Here is a 10,616-nt window from a genome sequence, read left to right as displayed (position 1 = left end):
AATGATTTCAGGAGCGATTTTCAACTAATAATCGACTTGATATTATCATGGTACTTCAAGTAGGGACATTTTGTCAATGCGCTGTACACTATTCTTTAAAATATTTTTTTCTCTGTCTATAGAATTCTTCTGCAATAGTTGACTTCAACTATTTCGAATAAACACGGTGAGGGCGTCGTTGAAGTTTATGGCCCGATGTCATTATCCTACAAGATTACAAACAGATCAGTAGAAAACATTTCCAACCAAATGAACAAATGCATTTAATATTACTGTTAACGAAGCAAAAATGCATCACTTGTGTTTTATATTTTAATTCGAAGTAAAAGATTTAATTTAAAAAAGAAGGAAAAGGAGCAAGTGTAGTTATATGAACACAGTTACTTTCATGAATTGCAACACGAAGAAGATAATTGAAATTCAGAAAACCTACAGATGTAAAATTAAAAAAAGCTAAATATTCAAATTTATCTTTAAAATGTTTCTAACAAAATGTTTTCAATAAATAAATTGTTGAATCGATAAATAACATGTGTTTTGACTTCGTTTCTCATAACCTAGTTTGTTTGCTTACCTTCAAAATAAATACGGGAAATTGGTCGACCTTTAACTTGTCCACATGTTAGGGTGATAGCGGGGAATCGCGCACGATGAAAAGCTTTCAAGTCGGTCAAGTCTAATCTAATGAAAATTCTTGTAGGATTTCCACTGAGAATTCCTTCAAGAGTTCCTCTGGATCTTCCTCCAGGAGTTCTACAGAGAATTCCTTCAGGAGCTCCTCTGGGAATTTCTCTAGTTCCTCTAGCAATTCTATAAGGAGTTTCTCTGGGAATATCTCAATGTGCTACTCTGGGGATTCTTTCTGGACTTCTTCTGAGAATTCCTCAAGGAGTTCCTCTGTGAATCTCTCTGGATAATCCTCTGGGAAGTTCTCTGTGAATTCCGCCAGGAGTTCCAATGAGAATTCTTCCATGAGCACTTCTGGGAATTCTTTCGAGACTTCCTTTGGGAATTCTTTCAAGCGTTTTTGTAACAATTCTTTGGAGGTTCCCTATGATTTTCTCCAGGAGTCACTCTCTGAAAATTCCTCCAGGAGTTTTTCTGGGAATTCCTCCAGGAGATTCTCAGGTTTTCTACAGAAATACTTCCAGGAAATCCTCTGGGAATTTCTTCAAAAGTTCCACTTGGGATTCCTCAAGAAGTTCCTCTGAGAATTTATTCAGGAGTCCCTCTGGCATTTTTTTCCAGGAGTTCCATTAGCCTCTCTGAGAATTCTTCCATTAGCTTCTTTGAAGATTCTTCTAAGAGCTCCTCTTAGAATTTTACCAAGAGTTCCTTTGAGAAATCTTCCATGGTCTCTTCTGACAATTCTTCCAGGAACTTCTCTTCTTCCATGAGAAGAATTCTTTTGGGACTTCCTCTGGGAATTCTTCCAGAAGTTCCTCTGGGAATATTGCCAGGAGTACCTCTGGGAATTCCTCCATGAGCTTTTCTGAGAATTCTCACCTAAGTTCCTCTGGGAATTATTCCAGAACTTCTGGAATTATTCCTGGAGGAATTCCCGGAATAATTCCTGGAGAAACTTCCGAAAGAAAATTTCGAGGAACTTCCGAAAGAATTCCTGGAGGAACTTCCGGAACAAATCCTGGGGAAACATTCTGAGGAATTCGTGGAGGAACTTTGCCGAGGAATTCCTGGAGAATCTTCCGGAAGTAACCCAGGGAGAAATTTCTGGAGGAACTTCACGAGGAACTCTTGGAGGAATTTCACGAAGAATTCCTGGAGAAAGTTCCGAAAGAATTCCTGAAGGAACTTTGCGAGAAATACTTGGAGGAACTTCTGGAGAAATACTTGGAGAAAGTCCACGAATTCCTGGAAGATATTCCAATGAAACTCCTGGAGGAACTTCCGAAGAAATTTCCGAAGTAATTCCTGAAGGAACTTTCCGAGGAATACCTGAAGGAATTCCGGAGGAACTTCTGGAGAAATTTCCAGAGGAATTCCGGAGGAACTTCTGGAGAAATTTCCAGAGGAATTCCTGGAGGAACTTACGTAGGAATACTTGGAGTAACTTCACGAAGAATTCTTGGAGGAACTTAGCGAATAATTTGTGGAGAAACTGCCGGAGGAATTCCTGGAGGAACTTACTGAGATTTTCTCCAGGAGTCACTCTCTGAAAATTCCTCCAGGAGTTCTTCTGGGAATTCCTCCAGGAGATCCTCTCAGGTTTTCTACAGAAATACTTCCAGGAAATCCTCTGGGAATTTCTTCAAGAGTTCCACTTGGGATTCCTCAAGAAGTTCCTCTGAGAATTTATTCAGGAGTCCCTCTGGCATTTTTTTCCAGGAGTTCCATTAGCCTCTCTGAGAATTCTTCCATTAGCTTCTTTGAAGATTCTTCTAAGAGCTCCTCTTGGAATTTTACCAAGAGTTCCTTTGAGAAATCTTCCATGGTCTCTTCTGACAATTCTTCCAGGAACTTCTCTTCTTCCATGAGAAGAATTCTTTTGGGACTTCCTCTGGGAATTCTTCCAGAAGTTCCTCTGGGAATATTGCCAGGAGTACCTCTGGGAATTCTTCCATGAGCTTTTCTGAGAATTCTCACCTGAGTTCCTCTGGGAAATATTCCAGAACTTCTGGAATTATTCCTGGAGGAATTTCCGGAATAATTCCTGGAGAAACTTCCGAAAGAAAATTTTGAGGAACTTCCGAAAAAATTCCTGGAGGAACTTCCGGAACAAATCCTGGGGAAACATTCTGAGGAATTCGTGGAGGAACTTTGCCGAGGAATTCCTGGAGAATCTTCCGGAAGTAACCCAGGGAGAAATTTCTGGAGGAACTTCACGAGGAACTCTTGGAGGAACTTCACGAAGAATTCCTGGAGAAAGTTCCGAAAGAATTCCTGAAGGAACTTTGCGAGAAATACTTGGAGGAACTTCTGGAGAAATACTTGGAGAAAGTCCACGAATTCCTGGAAGATATTCCAATGAAACTCCTGGAGGAACTTCCGAAGAAATTTCCGAAGTAATTCCTGAAGGAACTTTCCGAGGAATACCTGAAGGAATTCCGGAGGAACTTCTGGAGAAATTTCCAGAGGAATTCCGGAGGAACTTCTGGAGAAATTTCCAGAGGAATTCCTGGAGGAACTTACGTAGGAATACTTGGAGTAACTTCACGAAGAATTCTTGGAGGAACTTAGCGAATAATTTGTGGAGAAACTGCCGGAGGAATTCCTGGAGGAACTTACTGAGGAGTTCCTGAAGGAACTTTTGGAGGAATTCTTAGTGAAACTTTCGGAGGAACTCCTGGAGAAACTTCCCGACGAATTCTTGGAGGAACTTCACGAGGAATTCCTGGAGAATCTTCCAGAGTAATTCCTGGAGAAACTTCCGGAAGAATTCCTGGAGGTACTTCCCTAGGAATTCCTGGAGGAGCTTCGCGAGGAATTCCTGGAGAAACTTCTGGATAAATTTCTGAAGGATCTTCCGGAGAAATTTCTGGAAGGATTCCAGAAGAAATTCTTGAGGTATTCTCGGAGTATCTCTCAGATAAATTCCTGAGGGAACTTCCCGAGGAATTCCTGGAGGAGGATCTTTCCAGGGGAATTTCTCGAGGAATTCTTGGAGTGAACTTTCGAAGGAATTCCTGAAGGAACTTCACGAGGAGTTCTTGGAGGAACTTCGCGAAGAATTCCTGGAGGAACTTTTTGGAGGAATTTCCAGAGGAATTCGAAGGAACTTCTGGAGAAATTTCCAGAGGAATTCTTGGAGGAACTTACGCAGGAACTCTTGGAGTAACTTCACGAAGAATTCTTGGAGGAACTTAGCGAATAATTTGTGGAGAAACTGCCGGAGGAATTCCTGGAGGAACTTACTGAGGAGTTCCTGAAGGAACTTTTGAAGGAATTCTTAGTGAAACTTTCGGAGGAACTCCTGGAGAAACTTCCGGAAGAATTCCTGGAGGTACTTCCCTAGGAATTCCTGGAGGAACTTCGCGAGGAATTCTCGCTTAACTTTTCAAAAGGACCTAAGTCACATTTTTTTCATGAATTTGAATAGCGCAATCAACAGAAAAACGTGAAAGCTTTTGATTACAGTACTCAAATTAATTCATGAAACAATTGTTACTTAGGTCCTTTTGAAAAGTTAAGCGAGAATTCCTGGAGAAACTTATGGATAAATTTCTGAAGGATCTTCCGGAGAAATTTATGGAAGGATTCCAGAAGAAATTCTTGATGAATTCTTGGAGTTTCTTTCGGATAAATTCCTGGAGGAACTTCCCGAGGAATTCCTGGAGGATCTTCTGAGGGAATTTCTCGAGGAATTCTTGGAGGAACTTTCGAAGGAATTCCTGCAGGAACTTCCGGAAGAATTTCTGCAGGATTTTCCCGAGGAATTCCTGCAGAAACTCCCCGAGGAATTCCTGGAGGAACTTCGCGAGGACTTCCTGGAGGATCTTTCGGAGTAATTCCTGGAGGATCTTCCGGGGGAATTTCTGCAATATTTTTCCCGAGGAATTCCTGCAGGAACTTCCTGAGGAATTCCTGGAGGAACTTCGCGAGGAATTCCTGGAGCATCTTCCGGAGTAATTCCTGGAGGAACTTCTGGAGAAATTCCTGGAGAAACTTCCGGAGGAAGTCCTGGGGAACTTCCGGAGGAATTCCCGAAGAAAGTTCCGGAGGAATTCCTGGAAGATTTTCAGAAAATAATTCTGGAGGAGATTCCGGAGAAATTCCAGGAGGTTCTTTCCGAGGAGGAGGATTGTAGGATTTTCGAGAGGAACTCCTGGAAAAAACTTTCGGAGGAATTCCCGGAGGAACTTCTGGAGAAATTCCTGGAGAAACTTCCGGAGAAATTCGTGGAGGATCTTCCAGGGAAACTCTTGGAGAAACTTCCGAAGCAATTTCTGGAGGAATCCCTGGAAGAACGTAGCGGTGAATTCCTAGAGGATCTTCCGAAGGAATTCTTGGAGGATCTTTCGAAGGATATCCTGGAAGAAATTTCGGAGGAACTTCTGGAGGAATTTTAGTAGTAACTTCCCGAGAATTACTCCTGGAATTCCTCCGGAATCTCCTCCAGAAATTACTCCAATATTCCCTCCAGGAATACCTCCGGAAGTTTCTCCAGGAATTCCTCGGGTAGTTCCTCCATGAATTCCTCGTGAAGTTCCTCCTGAAATTCCTCCAGAAATTTCTTCGAAAGTTCCTCCGGGAATTCCTCACGAAGCTCCTCTAGGAGTTTCCCTAGAAGACCATCCAGCAATTCCTCAGGTAGTTCCTCTGGAAGTTTCTCCAGGAATTCCTCTAGAAGTTCCTTCAGGAATTTCTCGTGAAGTTCCACCAGGAGTTCCCCCGAATAATACTCCAAGAATTTCTCCAGAAATTCCTCCTGGAATTCCTCCGGAATCTCTTCGCGAAGTTCCTCCAGAAATTCCTTTGAAAATTCCTCCAGGAAATCCTCGGGAAGTTCCTTCAGGAATTCCTCTGGAAGTTTCTCCAGGAATTCCTGTCCTGCGGCAGTTTCTATGAGAATTCTCCGGGAATTTCACAGGAAATTCCTTTAGGAATTCCTCCGGAAGTTGCTCTAGGAATTCCTTCGAAGTTCTTCCAGGAATTCTTTCTAAAGTTCCTCCAGGAATTCCTCCAGAATGAATAAGGTGGGAACTGAATGGCTCAAGGGAATCAAAACTCGGTTATCGGAGTTGGCAAGGCCCACCGCCGGGTACAAGCAGAGTAGACCGTGGCGTGCAAGTGCACCGGCTTCGGGTCATCGGGGCACTATTGAACCAGAAGTTATCTCCACCCGGAATCTTTGAATCGACCGACCTCAGCACTCGTTCGCTCACCCGTTGAGATGGGTCGTCAGTTACGGGGGAGCTTCCGACGAGTAGCTCGCAGTTAGGGCGGGAACTGAATGGCTCAATGGTTTAGCAAGTAGCTAAATAGCTGAGTGCATGGGAAATCAGTTAATCGGAGTAGGCTATATCCACCGCCGGGGAACAGTTGAGTAGATCGTGGCGCGTGAATGCACCGGCTTCAGGTCGTCGGGGCACCATTGAACTGGAAGTTATCTCCACCCGGCATCTTTGGTCTGACCTCGGCACTCGCCCGGTCACCCGTTGAAGTGAGAAAGTGCGTAGGACTTGAGCTGAGCTTTGAATATGCTGACCAGGTGAAAGCGTAGTGTTGGTAATATAATAGCCTTCCACGGATGCGGGTCGTTAGTATCAGGGGAGCTTCCGCCGCCGGATGACTCCCCGTCTGAGTAGGATAGAGCCACCGGGAACTATGTGAGTAGCTTGCATGTGCTGAATGGCACAAGGAAAAGATAAAGGGCTTGAGGGCTCAAAGCTTTTGTGTGCTTTCTGGCACAAACAAGCAAGCATAAGGTAAGAAGTACCGGTTTGGGAGGAGTACGTTTAGTACTGCCTCATACAGAAGTAATACTGGAAGGTCGTCCCGGGGAGATCAGGGCATTAGAAGAGAGAATAACTCAAGTAGCGTTCCTTTACTTGCGTGGGTTTACTGGGTCAACCTTCCGCCAATCCCAATCATTGAGTGATAATTTCAGGTGTCTGTTTTCAAATTTGCCTTCATCCCTCTATACAAAAAAAAAACATCTGTTCGTCGACTTCAGAGCAGCATATGATACAATGACAACCAATATAACTGATACGGTTGATAGAAGCGGCGATGGATCGGGTGATGTACGTAGTTCGAGTCTTAGGGGAATTCTTGAGTCCCTTCGAAACGCGCAGAAGGTTACAACAAGTCGATGATCTATCGTGCCTGCATTCAAAATCGCTTTGAAGGGGGTAACGGGCACGGATTGACACGAGTGATACGATTCACAAAATTTGTAAGACTGCGGTGGGCCGTATACGTTGCCAGAATGTGTGACAAAAACCCAGGAAAAATGGTTCTCGACAATGTTCCGATGGATACAAGAAGGCGAGGTGCGCAGCGAGCAAGGTAAATCGATTAATGATTTACGGCCCTTCCTTAAAGTGCATGGCTGGCATTGCCATGGACCGTGCTGAATGCGGACGATTGTTATGTACTGCACAGGCCACTCCATCCTTAATAGGCTGAATAAATAATTGAATTGGGTTTAGATTGGATTCGGATTATAAGATAGAAGACAATAAGAAGAAGAAGAAGAAGCATAGTCATTGAAGACGACGCGGCATTCAGTTCACTGTTAAAAATCACCTTGTCCTGTTACTCGGCAGCGATCTTCCTCTGTCCTCTAATTTTACCCAAAAAAATTAATAAATTTTCTTTTCTCCTGTTGTATGTAATACAACATGAAATTGAAATATTTTTATACTAATATGTTAGAGCGTGGAAACGCCCTGCGTCACATCTTTGGTCTCGGATTGATGTCATCCTAGCTCATTCGCTAGATTAACTTCATCAACAACTGCACAGCTGGAAAATTGATGAGACTTCTATTTTGATTTAGGTACCTCCTGAAACCGAGTAGGTGGACAATGTGTCAAAATTCGAAAAAAGCGAACTAGGTATCTATTTGTAACTCTTAATTACCTCACGAATTGTTGCGAGTCATCTCCGGTTGCCAATCGTTTCCCTCTTCACCGAATCACCATCTTCAAATCGATTTTACGATGCTTGCTGAGTATACACTCCTCGTTTAACTTTCGGGTGCGATTGCAGCAGCGCTGATGGCGTAGGTAGCGGATTTACAGACGATTCCTTCAATTCATGTGAACATTCCGAAATGTGTAAGCACCTGTCCTTCGATCGGTTACATCATGATGTCCAAATCCTGAGATCGTGAACGACGTCGGTAGAATCGTTGATCGAAACGATCGTCACGTCGGCACCACTACGCACTCGCCACCACCACTGGTCCCAGCCACTGACGAGTCCTCCGCCAAAACGCCACGAATGCCAATCTTTCATGGTGTGGGCAAGCTCTATATGAACCAGAACCCGTTATAATGTGAGATCCGGAACAGCAGCCTCGAGCTGGTTCGGGTCGTAGATGGCATTCTCCCGTACGAGTGTATAACTACCTGTTGCGCTTACTTCAGGTGAAACGATCGTCACGTCGGCACCACTACGCACTCGACACCACCACTGGTCCCAGCCGCTGGCGAGTCCTCCACCAAAACGCCACGAATGCCAACCTTTCGCGGTGTGGGCATGCTCCATACCGACCAGAACCTGACGTAATTTGGGATCCGAAATGTGGAAGCCGCCTCGAGCTGTTTCAGGTCGTAGGTGACGTTCTCCCGTACGACGGATTTTCCTCGCGGATTTCAACCAATGCCGATGGCGGATTATCCCTCGGTTCGAGAATAGAAATAATCCAAAAACCGGTGGCAAATGATGCTGAAGAAAACCCCTTTTCTATGCTATCGGCACAGCGAACGACGACCATGATATTTTCACTTCACAATTTCACTTTTTTTTCTCACTTATGGCATCGGCAGAATTTAACATTTTTTTCTTTCTTTTTTTAAATTGTTTACATCGATCTGTCATCGAAGATGTACATGTAATGTTGTTGTATTAGTGAACACAAATCATGTTCTCACTACTACATACACTATTTTGGTCGACTCACTGAAATGACTCACGTTAGGGTAAGGCTACACTAATGTTACCCTAACGCAGACGTTTGATATCAGCAAACGCCTAACACGATGTTGCAATATAGCGTAATTTTAGTCGAGGTTTACCCTAACGTGAATCATTTTTTTAGGCTCATGAGGTAACATGTTACCCTAAAGTTCGGGTCATGTTAGGCTCATTCTCCTTGCTGGGTTCTATCAGCTGTTAAGGTGCCGTCAGACGTTGCAAGCAAATCACTCGCAACGAGCATTTTGCTCGCAGAAAGTGACAACTGTCAAAAATTTGCCTGTCTGACTACACTGAAAGTGATTGCATGCAAACAAATGACAACTCGTAAGCAAACGCTCGCTTGCAATGTGTGACTGCTAAGCGTTAAAAATTTTCAACTCGCAGAAACGAAATTGCGCTTGCTAGTGAAGCACTAGCAAATTTTTCGCTCGCAAAAGTGATAACGTTTTCAGGTGGCAGAGTTGCACTGCAAAAATAGAAATGAAATTAGATTTTGCTGCCGAAAAACAAGTTTTTCGTTTTTGTTTATATTTGCATGAGAGTAAATCTGTCATTTGCTTAAAGTAAAAAACTGTTACGTGTGACTGCAATTGCGAGTGCTCTCAGAAATCATGCGCTCGCACGAGTGATTTGCTTGCAACGTCTGACGGAGCCTTTACGGTGTGATTTATCACTGAAAAGCAGAATTGTTCCGCCGGCGCGGCGTTGCCGTTGAAAGCAGATTGAGGTAGTATTATTACCAACCACGAGGCAAGAGTCAAACAACCTTCCGAAATTCGAAGACGCTACGCTAAATCGTAAGTAAAAAGTGAGTAGCTGAGAGAAAACGTAAAAAGAAAACTTTTCTATTCAGTGATTTACGACAAAAGCGTCGATATTTAGCGTCATTTGCAAAATCGGTGGTAAGTTTACGAAAAGGCCTTTTCACACTTCATTGTATGGTTGGAAATAAAAGGGTGATCCAAAAACAAAAAAAATCTTTTATTCGCATAGATGAAACAAATGTTTCATTGTGATATTTATTCTTTTGTTCAACACGGCATTAATAGCTATTTTTTTTTTTTCAATTGAATAAAGGTGTTTTTGGCAGCGTGTGAGGCGTCGAAACCTGGGATTTTCCGCAAAATAGTTCTCAACGGAGACGGAGTGGTTTGAGATAAATTTTGTCTGCTTCTATTCACTGCAGTCTTCGAGGTTCAACGGAACAGAAAAGCAAGCCGCAAAAGGGTTTCTGGCGTACAGGGAAAGTCCGCTTTTTTGTCCCGTTTCGTTAATTAATAAATTATTTCAACTAGACAATCAAAGTGATTTACAAAGAGTTTAATGTGATATTTTCTTTTATCTACTTTTATTTCATTTTGAACTATATGACGTTGCTGTGAATGCTTATTGCTGAAAACGAAAATGTTTTAAACGGTATTATGGGATTTTTTATGAAATAATTTGTGTTTTTTTTTGTTCTACATTTTGTAAAAATAAAAAATAAAATGAAAAACGTTTGTTGATTGTCGGCTTAATTAGTTCGCACAATGAGCTCTAGTGTAGCTTTCTCTTTAGAACCCTACCGTAGGGGAACATCGTTTAACGATTGGTTCACCCGATTGAAGTATTTCTTCAGGGTGAAAAAGGTGAAAAAAGATGATCAACTGGCTTACTTTATCACCATGAGTGGCCCGGTAATATTCGCCGAAATGAAGCTTCTTTTTCCGGGAGGAAACTTTGAAGAGGCAGCTTTGGACGAAATTGTGTCTAAGCTAAAAAATCGTCTGGATAAAACGGATCCCGATCTGGTACAACGGTACAAATTTGGTACCAGAGTACAGAATCCAGATGAGTCCACGGAAGACTTCATTTTAAACCTGAAACTTCAAGCAGAATTCTGCGGTTTCGAGAATTTTAAGGAGGTCGCCATTCTCGATCGCCTTATTGCCGGTATTAATGATAATAATCTAAGACAGCGCCTACTGAGCGAGGACAAGTTGAATCTGGCAATTGCGGAAAAAATAATC

The sequence above is a fragment of the Armigeres subalbatus genome, chromosome 1 (assembly GCF_024139115.2).
Source record: "Armigeres subalbatus isolate Guangzhou_Male chromosome 1, GZ_Asu_2, whole genome shotgun sequence".
Taxonomy (NCBI): Eukaryota; Metazoa; Arthropoda; class Insecta; order Diptera; family Culicidae; genus Armigeres; species Armigeres subalbatus.
This window is presented reverse-complemented; position numbering follows the sequence as displayed.